Here is an 18698-nt window from a genome sequence, read left to right as displayed (position 1 = left end):
TACGTTAAAACCCCAAAGCGATCTCCATGTGATAGCAACAAAGATTGGTGGAAATTATGATGTTATTACCACCACAGGAGTACATTATGATAAAACTTTAGAGGACAAAACTGCTTCAAGACATCTTTTTTGTACCTATTATATTGCTAGAGATGGTGAGACCAATTCATCTCATGGCTAAATGATAATCAGTCAGCCCCCAAGTGATGCATTGGTGGCAATAAAAGCCCCTCTGGTGCCAATGCACCCCATTTTCATCCAGATGGCTCTTGATAGCCCTTCCTTTTCTCCTCATGGATCATGTTTTACACCATGGACTGTGCTACCTCTGAGGAGACAAGTGGAATGCTGATAACCCGTGACAATGACATTCCCTGTGACAATTCTTTTACTTTGGGCCTACTTGGTATGCCATTATAATCTGATTACTTTATCATTTATTCTCTCAAAACTCTGAGGTTGTCTAGAATACTTAACCAGCCAATCTGAACATTCAAAATAGTTGCATGATGCAGCACTATTGGAAATGCATCAAGCAAGTAGATAACTCATGCCTGAGTGCTTTCTGTGTAAAAAAAAGAAAAGAGAAAAAAGGGGGGAAGGAGAAAAAACTCTCCATATCCATAGAAATTTGGTACATCAACAAAAGGTTTGAGCCAGAACTTTTCTCTGCAGCGTGCTGAGATATATTAAGATGGCAGAGCTTTTGACCAAATTGTCCACCATCTGTAGTCAGTGACACTGGCCACAAAGGGCTGTGCCACATGATATAACATCTGCTGTGATAACATTTTCGGCTGTTTCAGTCATCTATGCTCTCTCAGGATAATTTTACTGCCTCCTGTGCTTTGCAGTGTAAGCCCTGAAAGACATTTATTAAGGCATACCAAGAGAAAAAATGTGTATGCATATGCATGTTTGTCTAGTATGAATGCATGTAGGAAAGTATAGGCTTAATCTACTTTTTTAAGTATTGATGTGCACTGAATGTTCCAATATATGTCTAATTTGGAAAGTGCTTGTACTTTCATAATTATTTAAGTAAGAGTAGGGTTCAAACTTGCCTACTTCACACTCATCATAAATTCCCCAAATGGAAGGAAACATCTGTGGAGTTATATTCTCAAAAGATGAAAAAGGCTCCCCCCTCCCCTAGAAAAAGAGGTGCTGGAACTTCTTGACCCTTTTTTAGGGGGAGCACCCACCCAAAGTTATTAAGCTTTTTTAAGGGAGAGGACTTCTCTTCTTTACCCGCTCACCACACCGCCACACCCAAAAAATATACATTGGAGAGCACCATGCCAGCCCCTACCTCTGTCCCACAACCGCAAGTGATGTGTCAGGGAATGGCACTGCCACGCTACAGAGGTGACAGAACGCACCAAACAGGTACCAGAACTCAGTTCTGATAAGTTATGGCTCCAAAAAAGCCCTGCTCAATATTAGAGTGGGCAGAGATAAATTGTTGCAGATTATCTATTCTTCAGGAATTGTCTTAAGCTTCTGCCCTCCTGTTATGTTTGTTAGATACACTGTTTACTTTCTTACTATTTGTAGTACTTAGTGGGGAATACTGAATGTTCAAGTAGCAATGGAGCATGACATCTTTTTGAATTGCAATGTATCTGATTACTTGCTTTGGTACCAGATCTAACGACGATTTTTATTTTTATTTATTAAATTTGTTGATCACTTTATATTGTCCGAGACTATCCAAAGCAATTTACAACCAAATTGAATTGGTTCAATTATTGAACATCCTAGTAGCTGTGAACAAGGTTTATATGTAAACACTGAAAATATACAAATATGTAATATCTATCTATCTAGGAAAAAAACAGTCAAAAGGCCAGTTCCCTGCACAGTCATGCTCTGGTGTGACTAAGGAACAGAATACAATATAGAACTATGCCAATAGGTGTAGGATTGATTCTCACTAACTGGGGGTCCTGGGGAGCCAATGGCACGCTCACTCCCCATTGATAGGTTTTTCCTGACTGCCCCTCTTGTCGTTCCCCCCAATGAATGGTTCCTGTTATCTCCTGTGTAAAAGGAGAAAATGCTATATTTGCAACATTGCTTCAATAAGAGCAAAACGTATATTTCACTCATGACACTATATGGCAATAACTGAGCTGGCAATAACTGAGAAGAGGGAGGGAAGATGTCTCTACACTGCATCAATATACAAAAACTTCCTCCACACACTGCTCTCATAGTGTTATATGTGCGAATATGTGTATGGGTTAGTCTATCATAAAACAGGCTTGAGGACCAAGAAAGGGAAGTTGTTGTGGTTTACCGGGATAATATTTCCTTTTACAGGGTTTTATCTGAACAGGTTCCAATTTTGAATGTGTGTACCTGAAGTTGGCTAACAAAAGAGACTGGGAATTTTGATAGTGCCCCAAACCCCATTTTAAGGACCTCTGGGATGGTGAGACTTGAGGGACTTCTATATCAATGCCAAGGCTGCCTTGTTTGAGAGAGCCTAGACCTTCACAACTGCCCTGACACAACATGAGGCAGTCCCAATATGCCACCAATACATGTAGTACTCTCAACTTGGTATTGTCAACTTGGAAGAAGGATTGTGGGTTGCCTGATTGTGGGTTGTTTTAAACTCCCCTGCAATGATCAGCTCACTTCCTGATGAGATTTCATAGATATTTCTATACACAGCCATAGTGGACCTATTAAAATGGTCCCATCCCTGAAACCTAATGGAATCTGAGGATTCTTGAGTCCTTTGGGACAGCTGGTGCTTTGTTGATGCTCTAGTTGCTCAGAAATGACTTGAGGAATAGACGAAGTCCTACGAGGAAGGGTTGAAAAAGCTGGATATGTTTAGTTTGTACAACAGATGCTCCAATAGCCATTTTCAGATATTTGAAGGACTGTCACATAGATGATGGAGAAAATTTGTTTCTGCCCAGGGTAAGACACAATGCAACAAGTTCAAATTACGCAAAAGAGGGTTTTGACTAAATATTAGGAAAAACCTCTTCCACACTATAATCAGAGCTGGTTTGGAGTTTCAACTGGTTTGGGTCCATCGCTGACTTGACCAACTAAGAGACTTATAGGAACCTCCAGAGGCTCGCTGTGAAATGTTTTTGAGAGCAAAATCATTGTTTTCCCCCCACTTAACTTAGATGCCACTATTGAAACAAATGTACACAGAGCATCATCAGTCTATTGGTTGAATTTCAATTCCTGCAACCTTAGGATGCTAAGAAATGTGAGGGTCACCTCAACTTTATCCACCTTGGCTTATAACATTGAGAAAGGAGGAAATGGCTGGGTCCAGAAGGTAGAAAATACCTCCTTAAAAAGGGATACCAGCTGCCATAAAGGAGATGGTTGTGAGATTACTCATAAAAGAAACAACCGCCAGCAGATCACTAACATCCCCTTCCTAGGTGCCGTGTTCTTAATTTACACCCCCTTCACAGATACCAAGTAGACTTATCACAGCAAGCATAGGACTACTTGCAATATATCAGTATTCCTTACACACATACACACTGTGCTCATCTAGATATAAACATGTGTTTTGTATTTGGGAAGGAGTTTCCCAAAAGAATTTAGTGGGACTTGGAGACTTTATGAAGTGGCTTGTTCACAATGCTTGCCTGTTTATGGGCCTTGTGTATAATCAGTGTCTCAGTGAAGGTTTGCTAGAAGCCCACATGAACTATTCTGGTTTGTTGTGGGGTTTGTTTTATTTTTGAAGAAGAAGAGTGAGATAAAAGGATTGCACGCAAATTGACAAATAAATAAATAAATAAATAACAATATGGTAAAAAACCTCTCACAGCTGTGTGCACTTAAATATGTCAACGCAAGATAAAAAGCATAACGAAAGCTGGCCCTGCCGTTAGGAAGAATGAGACGACTGTCTCAGGTGGCAGTTACTAGGGGAGGAGGGGAAATGGGGTGGGGTGGTGGGAACAGAGCTATGCATGTTATGCAACCTAACCAGGGCCCATTCTAAAGCTATCCCGAGGACCTTTGATACTGTGGAAGAATTTTGGTGTAAAATTCAACCCCCTCCTGCGCATGCGCAAGCCAGCTTCTGGAAATTAGGTGACACCATCTTGTCCTTTGCCTCAGCCCACAAAATGGCCAGGGCTATCCCTGAATAAGTATTTTTAAACTGGAAGCATGCTTTAATGAATGTAGGTTTTTAATTAACATACAAGACCCAGGAGATTCAAAAGGCACCATTAGTGTCATCTATGCACAGTGGTGGTGGTGGTGGTAGGAATGTCCCTGTAGACTTAACAAGTTGGCTTTGTAGGGATCACACAGAGGCGTCTTACCTAAGGGCCTGTTATTGAAATCCTCCTCACAGAGCTCTCACAAACCTCAATGTAAAAAAAAGGGGGGGATTATTGACATGCATGTGTTGTGCCTCCTAAAATGCAATTATTTAAATATTAATAATAAAACAACATAAATAATATTATGTTGGAATTGCCAATGCTGCCTCTTGGACAGGGGCTGGAGACAGTCCTCTGATCACATGCAGAGCGCAGAGCAGATCTTGTGGTGGGGCAAGGGGCAAGCAGAGTCTAACACAAAAACAGGACATTCATGTAAGGTAAGCTAAAACAGAACAGCTGAAAGAGAAAGGCCAACCCTTGCTTTTCTGGCAATTGGTGTCAAAGCAAAAAATAAATATAAGGCAAAGTTTGGAAGGGTTTTGTTGATTTTCTGGTTGGGTGGCAACTCTGAATATGGTGACAGGTCACCTCCCTTGTCTTCCTGATGGGCAAAACAAAAAAAGTTTGCCTTTCTTTTTGATCTTCTAGTAGTTCAACTGCATAGTAGTGTTACAGCAGAACCTCCAAGTGTCCCTATTTTCAGGGACGTCCCTGATTTGATCCCGGAATGTCCCACCTTTCCTTAGGACATCCCTATTTTCATTGGAGAAATGTTGGCTGGTATGGAGTTATTCAACTCCCGAGCTGTCTGAAGGCAATTCTGTATAGGGAAGTTTTTTAAAATGTTTACTGTTTTATTATGTTTTTATATATGTTGGAAGTTGCTGGGGCAACCCAGTAAGATGCGTGGGGTATAAATAGTCAAACTATCATTATGGAATGGGACATCCCTATTTTCATCAGAGAAATCTTGGAGGGCATGTTATAGTCAGAGAGCACATTTCCCAGGAAGGCCTGTGAGGCTACCTTCCATCTTAACTTTATCTAAAGTATCAACATAGTTATTTGCCCAGGCTGTTGGCTTTTTCACAATTAAGCGTTGAGTCATTCTCTCTACTTCTGTTCTGTTCTTGATATCAATAATTGTGTTTTATCGCTTGCTTGTTTTATGTGCTGATTTTATAAGTATTTAGTCATAAACTAACATCAGTACTTTTAGAAGGAATGCAGTCTAGAAATTTTGTAAAATAATTAGAAACGTATTCTCATTATTTAATTTTATTCAGCGCTTTTAGAATGTGAGAGAATAATCAATAAAGGTACACATAGGGGGCCATTAGTCCTTCTGCCAGCTTCACAGAGGGATTCTCTCCCATGTTTACTGTTTTTTATAAACAGAACTACTGGCTTCTGGGGCATTGTGTAAATAATAATTACCCAGCACAACACTGATTTCAACAGCCCTGCGGTTGAATCACATCTTCCTCACCGTCCAATCTGCATTTGGATTCTGTTTGTAACTACTGGATTGTATGGAGTGATCATAAACTGACTTTCAGTGCTTTCTACCTGTCCTTGATAGACCCACCCAGGATTTCTGAAAAAGGCGGCCACTAACAACAACAACAACCATTTTTTAATCTGCTAATTGGTGCCCAGGGCATTTTGTGTAAAAAAATATGACAAGCAATTCAGATTAATAAGCCATGGTAAACCGATTATTAGAAAGTGAAAAAGTGGACAGGAATGAGAAAAGATGGACCGAGGAGAAAGAGCAGTAGATTTTCTAACAGGACCTAGAGAATAAAAGCCTTTGTGTGCTTTTATTAATGGGGAAGGGCAAGAATCAGATGCAAGTTTCCATCTTTGAAATAAACCACAATGGCTGGATATGCCTCTTCTGATATGACAGTGGACCTGGTGTATGAGCATAGAAATCATCAGAGGAAGATCCCAGGAGTTAAACTCAAATGGAACCACGATCTATAGCATCTTTGCTATTGTTTTTATTTAAAATACAGTTTTTGGAAGCATTAACCCAATACAAAATTGCAGCCTTCCTTTAAATTTGAATTTCATTTACCTTATTTTACTGGTTAATAACACAGCCAGCAACTCAGCTTAGCCTGAATAATTTGAACTTATAAACTTCATAACTTCATTTGCCTGAATGACACTAAATGGTCCAGTTATTTTGCATGAAATAGCAAATAGTTCCAGTCATAATTCCCATAGTTAGTGCTCAGGAACAAAAAAATTGGTATTCAACTAAGTTTTCCTCAGTTTTACTCAGAGTAGACCTGTTGAAAGTAATGGCCCTAATTTAGGCATGGGTCTACTGTGAGTAAAACATAGCAGATACCTCCCAATATTTGTGTGCTGCATTTGTGTTTCTCAAAAAGCAGCTTTAGGTGGCTGCCTCAGTCTGGCTCATGGGCGGGCCAGCACTGTTCATAACCTCTATGGACTTCGTAATATGAAAGCAGCAACCTTTTTTACACCAGGCTACTTTGGAATGAGATTCTTCCCTAGGGCTAGAATAGGTTTTCTGATTTGTCTTCCCATTAGCAGCTTTGCTGGGCTAATCACCGGTGTTGACATGTAGCTTAAAAGAACAGTGGGTAGCTCATTCTGTATAAATATGTTCTTCTGCTCTCTGCCTCATCGCTTACTTGAAGATAGTAACGAGGGCTAGTGGCAGTAGCAGACAGTTCTACATGCCTAAATGCTAATAACACACTCCTTTGTGAGTTGTGCATAGTGTTTTTCTGCTTTGGTAGGAGTTCTGGAGCAGATTGTGATTGGCATCCATTCTGAACCATGCAGCTGTAGTAGCACTTCACCTATTGCATGGCTCCTTCTATCAGTGCTAACTTAATGGGACCTTATTGGCATCATTAAACTATATGATTGGGCCATTGATGATAATGCCATTTATCTTTGTAAAGCCAATGTCTTATCTGGTCCTCAAAGCCAGGCCATGGTGGATATTGCAATGGGTTTATTGATTGCACTTTTGTTAATATATCTTGAAAATATCAACCTAGACTTAGATCAAGGGTTCCCACCGGTGGACTCCAAGCGTCATTCAGGTTGTCAGCAGCCTGTCTGCAGAGCTGTGGCTGAAGACAGGCAATGGCATACCCATCACATAGATTACTCATATTGATTTTTAATTGTATTTTATTGCTTCCTTTATTTCTTATATTGTATATGATTGCATTACAATTTGAATTCTTTGGAATTGCAATTGCTACATCAGGCAAAGAAATTATTAAGTGGTCCACCAAGACCCTCAGCAGTTTTCAAGTGGTTTGTGTGACGAACCACTGACCAAGGTAGTTCCCCATTCCTCATAAAACAGTTGGGTTAGTATCTGGTATGATATATGTTAACAAAACTACTTTTTTTTTAAAAAAAAGCAACATTTGCTGCCCTGTGCCCCTTTACAGGGCCCCTCCAATGTTTCATATATTGTGCATGCTATCTGAAAACAGCATGCAGAGTGCTTTTCAAATTGCTGGATTTTCTTTTCTGGGCTTTCTTTTGTGATGGCCCTGCAGAGAGACTTGAGGAATTAATTTGTCCTTTTCAAAATGGCTACTACTGCTTCTAGGATTTTGTGGTGTAGAAATTGCATCTTCCAAGTCACTCTGACGTTGTCTTTGCTCCCTGTTCTGGGTTTTTATCAACACTGATTGCCTTGCCACCACTGTGGCTTTGTGAAGAGCTAAGAGTTCTTTATTAGCTGCATTTTTTTTCTAGAGCACCCTTTGTCTAGAATTCCAAGAACTGTTCTTTCTCTAAGATGCTTCTTTTTATCAGAAAACTCACAGTGTTCATACAAGGCTGGCCCTAACAAATGACTCAATAAGATATCCCTTGGCTTCTGAGCTCTTTGATAGAAGCAGATCCTCTCATAAACCACATTCCCCCCTGGAGATGAAATGGGCCTCAGACTTGACACAAACTCTCTCGGAGTTGTGCTTGTGGTCCTCTTCTGCTACTTTCTCATGACATAAAGTGCCAAGCTTACCTGCATTATTCATTTTTCCTTGTGGAGGTTTATGGCCTGGCAGAAGCAAGCAATTATTTCCTTCCATTTTGAAAGTACTACTAAAGGTGAAGGTTTCAGATGCAGGGAACTGTGCCCTTTTCTTTGTCACGTTAGGAATTTGTAGCTTTATAAACTTTACTTCTGACACCAAGGCTTTCATACCACTAGAAAGCTAGACAAGAAAGTTACTGTTTCCTACAATCTAGCACATAACCTAGTGACTAAATCAGGGGTCAGCAAACTTTTTCCGCAGGGGGCCGGTCCACTGTCCTTCAGACCTTGTGGAGGGCCGGACTATTTTTTTTATAAAAAAATGAACTCCTATGCACACTGCGAGGGGGGCAAGTAGTCCCCCCCCCAGCCGCCTTCTTGGTTTGCCGCCTGCCTCATTTGCCAAAGGGCTGGCAGCGGTGGCACAAAACTGGCTTCCTCCCTGCCTAGAGAAAGAAGGCGCTCAGCTTACTTTGCCAGGGGCTGCCACCACCGCCACTCCTTCTCATGAAGCGGGTAGGCAGAGAGAGCTTGTCTGTGCTGCTCTCTGGCCCACAGGAGCACCAGGGCGGTGGCGGTGGCGGCGGGAGGAAGAGCCCAAGTAGTGGCAGCTCTGTCAATCAAATGTCGTGCCTGGTTTACCTCAGCGGCATTTGATTGACAGAGATGTCCACACGCCGCACTGAGGTAAACCAGGTGCGGTGTTTGATTGGCAGAGCTGTCGCCACTCAGCCTATTCCTCCCGTTGCCATTGCCGGGAGTCTCGGCTTTGCGGCAGGTTTCGGCTTCGCGGCGCGGGCTGGATTTAGGACCCTGGTGGGCATGATCCAGCCCAGGGGCCAGAGTTTGCCGACCCCTGGACTAAATCATATAACAACATGATCCACACACTTTTCATGCTCATTTGAGGAAAATAAAAGAAGAGCCTAAAGTATATCCTTAAGTAGGAATGATTTTGCACTTATTGTGTGTATATACAGTGTGTGTGTATTCTCTCAAAAGATTTTCTATTATTATTAATAATAATTTAATTTCTATACCACTTTGTATTTTTAAGAAAAGAATCTCAAAGCATAAAATAAAACAATCCAGAATAAAACATTACTGAAGAAAGTCAAATATAAAGTAGACATTCAATGCAACATAATTAACAGAAAACTAAAATATTATCTTAAAAGACTTCAAAATTAAAACATTACAAAGGTGGCCAACTACAGGACGGACATTTAATTCAGTAAAGTTAGTGAACAATGAAAATTTTATCTTAAAGAGTTCAAAAGAAAACATTACCAAAAGAGGCCAAATAAAAATGCACACTTAAAACAACATAATTAACAAGAGAATAAGATATTATCATAGAACATATCTGCTGTTGTTGCTGCCAATCCTGCCAATAGGGTTTCATGGCAGGCTGTGGCTGTGGAAGCTCAGGCTGATAGGGTCTGCACTAAGAGACAGCTAATATGGTCTCTGTTATAATAACATTTGATCACATGGGATTGTGGACCAACTACATACATTTTGGCAAGCTGATTGGTTGTGTTGATGCCAATAGGATTCTGAACATATGCAAGATGCACAGAATTTGGCTCTGCAATTTATATAATGTAGATAGCTAAATATTTGATGGTTTGAATGGTGCTTGGATTTTCAAAGCCACTTAAACAACTGAGCTTTCTATTAACACCTGTATCATTAATATGTGTATATCGTGTATATTTACTATTCTGCTGGGAGCCACCCAGAGTGGGCTTTCATCTTTATTTTGTCCTATATTGAAATTTCAAGTTATACACTCTGGTTTTCCATATCAAATTTTATGATTTGATATGATATTAAAAATATTTTCATATTTTCTTCCCATAAACGAATTCCAAATTAACTCCTTTTGTAATTTTATTTTTTTTTAGCCAAATTTGGCTGCCAACCTGGTATATGCATAACATTAATTACTCTGAAGGAGCTTTCCATGCACATAATCAAGCTATTTTATTAACAGGTTGAGTTTTAAGCAGCTTGATGTTTTGGTAAACAAAATAATTTGACTTAAGGATGTTGCACAGATATAGGCATAAGATTCCAGAAATAGATGGTTAGTCCTGAAACAGGCTCCCCAAAGCAGGAAATATTTTTATTACTTGGTATTTAGTATTTAGAGTGAGAGTAGTAAACAAACTATCTTATTACCAGGCTGAGTTTTAAACAACTTATTTTAAACAAATTCTTGTGAAATAATTTGACTGAATGGAACCCATCCATTCTGAACTGACTTTTTCTCACTCCCGCCTCTTCCTTTTTATTCCAGTTCTTCCTTCCCCTTCCTCGGCCCTTTACTTTCCTCCCCTTGTCCTAGTTCATTCTCAATATCCATTGACAATGTCACTAATCTACCCTGTAAGACAGGAAGGAGTCTTTGTTCTCTCTTTGCCTTTTCTCTCTCCTAACACACACACACACACACACACACACACACAGAGAGAGAGAGAGAGAGAGAGAGAGAGAGAGAGAGAGGTTTACTTATAATCAAGTGGTATACACACACACACACATATATACATACACACACATATATATGTATATATATGAATGATATTTAGTCCATGCCCAAGTCATCTAGCGTCTCTCTTTACATCATCTCTAGTGCTAGTAATCTCACACTTCGTCTATTGTCACTGTATTCTCTCTGGGTTGTACTGTCTCACCTTTGTATAGGAGTCTACTGCTGAAGTAAACGAAGCTCTTTTACTGCCCTGATCATGTTACATCCTTCCTTATGTCCCCATGCTAATAACTTTTCCATTCACAGTTCCAGTAGAATCTCATCCCCATCTCTCTGCTCTTAACCATCCCTGCCTATCACCATTGCTCTTCCAGCTCAACCACCCTTGGCTATGCAGCTTACCCTTCTCTCCCAAATAACACCACTCTTTCTCTCTTCCTGCCCCTTAATCTTGGAACATAACCTAGAACATCTATGTGATGCTAATTTCCTCTTCAAAACCCACCTTTTCGGTGAATCCTTTGACACAGTCCCCTCCTCTCCCTGCTGCAACTGAGCCTAATTCACTGTAACTGAAATTGTACATATTTGTTCCTTGTTTATCTCTACTCCCATTTACCACCTTCTTCTCTGTTGTCTCCCTTGTCAGATTATAGATTGTAAGCCCTCTGAAAAAGTGACCTATCCTGTTCTACTCTGTAAAATGCCATGCAGATGGATGGTACTGTACTACATAAATAATAGTAACTGTCTTTGTTGTGACCTGAACATGCATTTGCCCAATTGATCTGAAAGTAGGTGAAGTCGCCCATTCTTACAACACTTTCTCTTTAGCCACCTCCCTGATTTATTTCTCCATCTCACAGTCATCATTTTGATCAAATAGCCATAGTACATCCCTTGTTCTAAATTACTTTTCATGCCTGGTATTGTTACCCGCAGCAATTCTGTGGAAGAGTTTCTTCCACTTTGTTGAACTGTATTCCCTGTTTGACACAGTCTCTAATGTGCCCTTTTCTGCCCTTTCAACAGAGTTCATACCCACAGACAACTGTGTCTCACTGTTTTTCTCCATTCCATCAGGTTTCTGATATGCCCACTATGTTGTTGTTTAGCACCAAGCACTCCAGGTTCCCCCATCTTGGCTCAGAGGCTTCTAGTATTAACATATAAAACCTCTATTCGTTGTTCAATAGGGAGTTCCTGTCTCCTGAAGGCTCATGATGATGTAGTCCTACTGTTGAAGCTGAGCAAGTCTGGACTTGTAAGGTATCTGGGTAGGATACATCTTGGGAACCATGTGTAAGCCACTCTGAAATTCTTAGAGAAGGGCCAGGGTATAATAAATACCTGTACCACTAGGTAGTCTGGCTTCTACACTGAGAACAGCAGAGGTACAATAAAACAGAATGATTAGCAGAAGCAAGCATGGGTATGTTAACAGCAAATATTGAAGAGCCAAACTAATTTCCTTATCTGTCAGCACAATTTGGAATGTGTCAGATATTTTTCTCTGTCCATCTATGGTTGAGTTTCTTTTGCTTGTAATAGTGATTTCATTTACCAATATAAAAGCTGAGTGATTAGAGGTAAGCAGACTTTCCAACAAGAGGCAGCAATTCCACCAGCCCTGCATCAGAGAGAACTCCTATATCTCAAGGTCCTGCAGTTTCAGACACAACATAGCTCTCTTGCTCCTCAATTCAAATGACGTACTCCAAACTGTTCCCAGCTGCTCTCAACATGTTTAACGAGCATGTAGAAGGCAGGTAGAGGCAAGCTTCACCCTTGCCATCTGCCTGCTGAAACATACACCTGCAACATACATGCAATGGCAAGGTTCCATGTCATTGGGTACGGTGATTGTGGGCGAATACCTACCAGGTGGCTACAATCAAGAGGGCCAAATTTACAAATACACATACCAGTTTCAGCAAGGCCTTCAATAATGGCAAATTGCAAAAATGTGGCTTAGACTATGCTGTATTACATCACCCAGCTGCTTGAAAACCTGTATGTTCAGGTCCAGCTGTCTGAAAATCTGTATTTGCTTAACATAGGGTTGCCATATGTCCAGAATTTCCCAGACATAACCGGGATTTGGCTGTCAAAAACCATGTTAGGGCGGAAATCACTTGAATTTCTGGGAAAATACAGATGTATGGCAATCAGTGTCGAAAGTGTAGATTTTGGCAACTTTCCTTAAAAATAGCTCAAAAACGTTTTTGAAAAAAGATTTTGCAAAAAATATATATGCCAAAAAACGCAACAAATTTTGTGTTTGGATTTTCACTTTTCGAAATGCGGCAACGCTAAACTTAACACTACCAGGAGGAATGAAAGAATCAATGGAAGGTGGCTAACAAGTGGGGTTTAGCAGGATCTGTCCAGGATCTAGTGGTGTTCAACATTTTCATTAATGACTTGTCGCTAATCCTCTGAGCTGCTGTGTGCCTGAGCTGCTACAATCAGGTCCCAGCACTGGCAGGAGGCCACAGTTGGCACTCTTGTGACACCTTAGGATCCTGCAAAGCAGCAGAAGCTATCCCTTCCTCACTGCTGCTTGCATGCCTGTCCCAGCTCTACTCTGTGGTCTTAAACAATTTTCTCCCCTCAAGACATTGGGCAGTGCTGGGAATAAAACTGTTAGGAACCTGGCTAACCACACTAAATGACATTAAAGCAGCATTACACAAATGGCTTTCCTTGTAGCAATAATAGGAGGTTCTCCTGGCAGGCTTAGCCATCTGCATCTTTGCAATTGCACCATTGCACAATCCAAGTATTAAACGTATATAGATGGGGAGTGGAAATCAGTGGAAAACTATTTAGGCTACAGCAACTTTGAGAAGACTATGAGATTACAGTATCTCAACAGTGTGCCACAAAAAATAAAACAAAAAAATGCCTCTGTAAAATTAATGCCATCCACTTGGGGTAGCATTTAGAGAAGGAGTTTAGGATTCAGAGAAGAAAAGCAGCAAGATACAGACATATACATGACATGTGTAAAAGGCAGAAAGAACTGGGAAAGTATCACAAAAGTAAAATGCTTGAAACCTCACCACTTGCACCTGATCAATTGGCTTTATTGAAAAGCATTGTCTCTAAGCTGAAGTTGTGTTTGATGGCTTTTTAGCTGGATCATTCACACATGAAAAGTGGTTGATATACTAAAGAGATGAGCTATCGCCTGTATACTTATCAAAAGATGATGGGGGGGGGACATTAAAATTTTATGCAATACATTGAGATCTTCCATAAAGCCTTTCTTTCATAAAGTAGAGAGAGGGCAACTAATCACAATGAGACTTGAGGCAGGGCAGGAAAAAATGGCTTGTATGTGGACTTGCTTTTCCAGAAATGGAGGGGCTTCATCCATTTGTGGATGTGTCTTTGATTCAGAAGGGAACTCCTGCTGTTAGAAGGGATGAGAGACAACTTTCATCCATTTCGTCCCACCCAGGAGCAACCTCCAATCCTCCAAAACTCCACTAGAGCAGATTTTGGGGGATATAGGGGGTTGCTGTGGGGAGGGGAGATCAGCAAAATTACTGCCTCCTTTCCTTCAACAGAAGCATGCCATGAACGGAACTCTATTCACAGGATGTTTAGATCCTCACCAAAAAAGATGCAGCAAAGAAAACTGAATGTGGAATATCAGAAATTACTGCCTAACTGGAAGGATAATAGGTTAACAAACTGTATTGCCCTAAAATGGCTATGCTGCTTCTCTGGGGATGATTTTAAGTTTATAGAATTCTTCTATTACAGAGATGGTGGAGTGAATTACTCTTAAGTCACATTCCAATTTTCTAGTCCCATTGTCTGGCAAATGTACAGTTTATGGATCCATTGCAGAAACTGACAGCAGACTTCTATTATACTGTCTATGCAAACTGACCCTGATTTCTGCCTTTGGCATATTTTTACCTGTGATCTAGATAAGTTAAGAAATAGAGACTCCAACTTCAGGTCATTCATTCAAGGCCAGTTATATATCCTATTATCTCAAACTGTCTGGTCTGTACTCCACTATTCTCATGCCTTGCAACAGAGGTTAAAACAGATCCATGTTATGTCTTCTGCTCCTTTCTGGTAACACTGAATTACAGAATCGTGTATCGGAGGGGTCTTGGAGACCATTTAATCCAACTTCCTGTTCAATGCGTTAGTCTTACTGCTACTGCTCTAGTGGTATCCACTTAACAGTGCCAGATAAGCTCGCAGTGTTCTGACATTTTACATATTAACATCATAGCATCTTGCAACATAGCTAAAATTTATAAGTACAGTGGTACCTCGCAAGACGAATGCCTTGCAAGACGAAAGCCTCGCAAGACGAAAAACGCGCAAGACAAAAGGGTTTTTCGTTTTTTGAGTTGCTTCGCAAGACGATTTTCCTTATGGGCTTGTTTCGCAAGACAAAACGTCTTGCGAGTTTGTTTCCGTTTTCTTAAAACCGTTAATACCAGGGTGCATCCGTGCTTCGCAAGACGAAAAATACGCAAGACGAAGAAACTCACAGAACGAATTAATTTCGTCTTGCGAGGCACCATTGTACACTGAAGTATGACGATGGACGTTATTTGTGCTTATGTCAAATAAGGGAAACCATTTGTTACCATTGTGCTTGGAATTGTAGCTCTGTGAGGTGTAAACTACAGTTCTCATGATACTTTGGGGGAAGCCACGTGCTTTAAATGCGCTTTAAAAGTATGGTGTGGGTGTGACTTCATAGTGGTGTGTAGGCCAGTCTCTGGAACACACAGACATTCCTATCCATCTTAAAAGGCAGCCAGTTCAATATGTGGAGGGAAAGAAACATGGTTTGATCTGTCTAGGAAGGTGTTTGGAGCAGGACTGGGGAAGGCAGAGCTTTATGTGCAAATTAGCCTACAAGTTCAGAGCAGGCAATAGTATCAGGCTGAGGATCGTGAAACCTGTATGCTTACCTTGTTGTTGTTGTTTAGTCGCTTAGTCGTGTCCAACCCTTTGTGACCCCATGGACCAGAGCATGCCAGGCACTCCTGTCTTCCACTCCCACAGTTTGGTCAAACTCATGTTAGCTTTGAGAACACTGTCCAACCATCTCGTCCTCTGTCGTCCCCTTCTCCTTGTGCCCTCAATCTTTCCCAACATCAGGGTCTTTTCCAGGGAGTCTTCTCTTCTCATGAGGTGGCCCAAGTATTGGAGCCTCAGCTTCAGGATTTGTCCTTCCAGTAAGCACTCAGGGCTGATTTCCTGAAGAATGGATACGTTTGATCTTCTTACAGTCCATGGGACTCTCAAGAGTCTCCTCCAACACCATAATTCAAAAGCATCAACTCTTTGGCAATCAGCCTTCTTTTTGGCCAGCTCTCACTTCCATACATCACTACTGGGAAAACCATATCTTTAACTATACAGACCTTTGTTGGCAAGGTGATGTCTCTGCTTTTTAAGATGCTGTCTAGGTTTGTCATCGCTTTTCTCCCAAGAAGCAGGCGTCTTTTAATTTCGTGACTACTGTCACCATCTGCAGTGATCATGGAGCCCAAGAAAGTAAAATCTCTCACTGCCTCCATTTCTTCCCCTTCTGTTTGCCAGGAGGTGATGGGACCAGTGGCCATGATCTTAGGGTTTTTTTTGATGTTGAGCTTCAGACCATATTTTGCGCTCTCCTCTTTCACCCTCATTAAGAGGTTGCTTAATTCCTCCTCACTTTCTGCCATCAAAGTTGTGTCATCTGCATATCTGAGGTTGTTGATATTTCTTCCGGCAATCTTAATTCTGGCTTGGGATTCCTCTCCAGCCTTTCACATAATGAATTCTGCATATAAGTTAAATAAGCAGGGAGACAATATACAGCTTGTCGTACTCCTTTCCCAATTTTGAACCATCAGTCGTTCCATATCCAGTTCTAACTGTAGCTTCTTGTCCCACATAGAGATTTCTCAGGAGACAGATGAGGTGATCAGGTACTCCCATTTCTTTAAGAACTTGCCATAGTTTGCTGTGGTCAAAACAGTCAAAGGCTTTTGCGTAGCCAATGAAGCAGAAGTAGATGTTTTTCTGGAACTCTCTAGCTTTCTCCAGAATCCAGCGGGTGTTTGCAATTTGGTCTCTTGTTCCTCTGCCCCTTCGAAATCCAGCTTGCACTTCTGGGAGTTCTCGATCCACATACCACTTAAGCCTGCATTGTAGAATTTTAAGCATAACCTTGCTAGTGTGTGAAATGAACGCAATTGTGCGGCAGTTGGAGCATTCTTTGGCACTGCCCTTCTTTGGGATATGTATGGTTTCCTGCATATATCTAAAACCACTCTCCATCATGTCCAGGTCTCCATCATGAACTGTGCTTAACTAAGATCATTTTTCAAGATGCAAGACCAATATCTAGTATCATCCAAATATCAATATATCTCCTGGGGAAAGAGATGACACTTTTATTGACAATGGCAACCCCACTCCCCCCACTGTCCTTCAATCTGGCCCTCTGCTGTACTGAGCGCAGCCAAATTTAGTCAGGTCCACCCCACTCCTCTGCCCAAGTCTCAGTGATACATGCCATGTTGGCCCCTTCATTCTTTGCTTCCTGATCCATAAGAGACCCCCCCCCCAATTTTCTTATCCCATGACTGCTGAGTTTGCTTAGGAATCTTTGGTGAAGAAGTAATAAATAAATCTGTACGGCAAAACTGAGCAAAGGTCTCAGCATAGCTAATGGGCAGGTTAGCCCTGATGGCAACTACACTCTTATTCCCATACCAAATTCCAGATTTCCTTCAGATAAAATAACTTATGAAGAGAACATTGCTGGTTGTTCCTTCCTTGAATAAAAGTGAAAGAAGGAATTTTTTATAAGCACAAGTTAGCATCTACTATATTTCTGTTCCTGTTGTTTTTGTGCTTTGTTCTCAGTGTGCTCATCTGTGTCCTTCAGGGGGAAAAAGGATACATATTCTGAAAATGAAAACCATCAGACAACCTTCTGGAAAGAAGAGACCTATTTTAGGTATGTCTGTGTGAATATTGTATGTATGCATGTTAATTGTTCGTTTTGTGGTTGCTGTTACTGTACACCAGCCCTATTTCTTGATCGAGATAAGGTGCCTGAACATTTAGTTCAGAAAAAAGAGACACGGGGAAATGTGTATACAGTAACCCAAGCCTGCATCTGTGTAAGTTTGCCAGTGATTTCCAAACTGTGCTGTCTGAGAAATTGAAATGTGCTTTGGAAAATTAAGCCCCTCTGTAGGATTTAGCTAACATCCTCTGCCTGTCAGAGCAAGTATGCCCCATGCAGTATTTACTCTCTCCTCTCTCTGCCAATTTTTGGGTGGTGACATCATCCTGGGGGGAGGGGAAATGCCACCACCAGGATTTCCTGATGCAGTTCACACTACAGCTGATGGGCAGGGGGAACCCCAGAAACATTAACATTGGCCTGGAAGCACAGGCTTAGGATTTGGCACCAAGAAATAATATCTATTCCCCAGCCCAGTTGGGATGATGTTTGTCCATTATCCATGGCACTGATGAAGAAATGTTTTAATTGAGAAAACTGTGCTTCAAGTGTTAAGTGTTTGTGTAACAGTGGTCTATGTTATATTTGTGCACTAGTTCATGTGCTACTTTCCATAAACCTGTTAAGATATGTTGTCTGTCTAAATGCACCAGACAATGTATATTCCTGCATCTATCAAAAGGCATTTGCCCAGGCATATATGTTTGTTTAATAGATTTACATACCACACTTCAAAAAGTATTTGCAGGCCCGTTTGAATAGAAATACATACACAATAAATCAGTAGTAAGCAATAAAAGAGCAGAGTAAAAAAACAGCAACACAAAATTAAGATATATTGTGCTCAGTGATCATTATTCGCATATCCTCGGTTTTTTGCTTCATGTCCTTCATGGATAACCTTCTGTTTGCGCAAGCTCATGTTTACTGGATATGCTTCTGTTTGTCCTGCAAATGTAATCAAGATTGTAG

The 18698-nt window shown here is 40.9% G+C and overlaps 1 long non-coding RNA gene across 1 annotated transcript in view; it reads left to right on the top strand.

Moving 5' to 3' along the window:
- LOC310851340 overlaps window positions 1-18698 on the top strand; it is an 80835-nt gene that overhangs the window by 22999 nt on the left and 39138 nt on the right. The window contains exon 2 of the long non-coding RNA XR_014567716.1: window positions 17621-17714. This is a non-coding gene — a long non-coding RNA (uncharacterized lncRNA). The remainder of the gene's footprint in view (window positions 1-17620; window positions 17715-18698) is intronic.

The sequence above is a fragment of the Podarcis gaigeae genome (assembly GCF_964106915.1).
Source record: "Podarcis gaigeae genome assembly, chromosome: 1".
NCBI lineage: Eukaryota > Metazoa > Chordata > Lepidosauria > Squamata > Lacertidae > Podarcis > Podarcis gaigeae.
The sequence above is the reverse complement of the archived record's forward strand: the minus strand, read 5'-3'. Positions and strand labels throughout refer to the sequence as shown.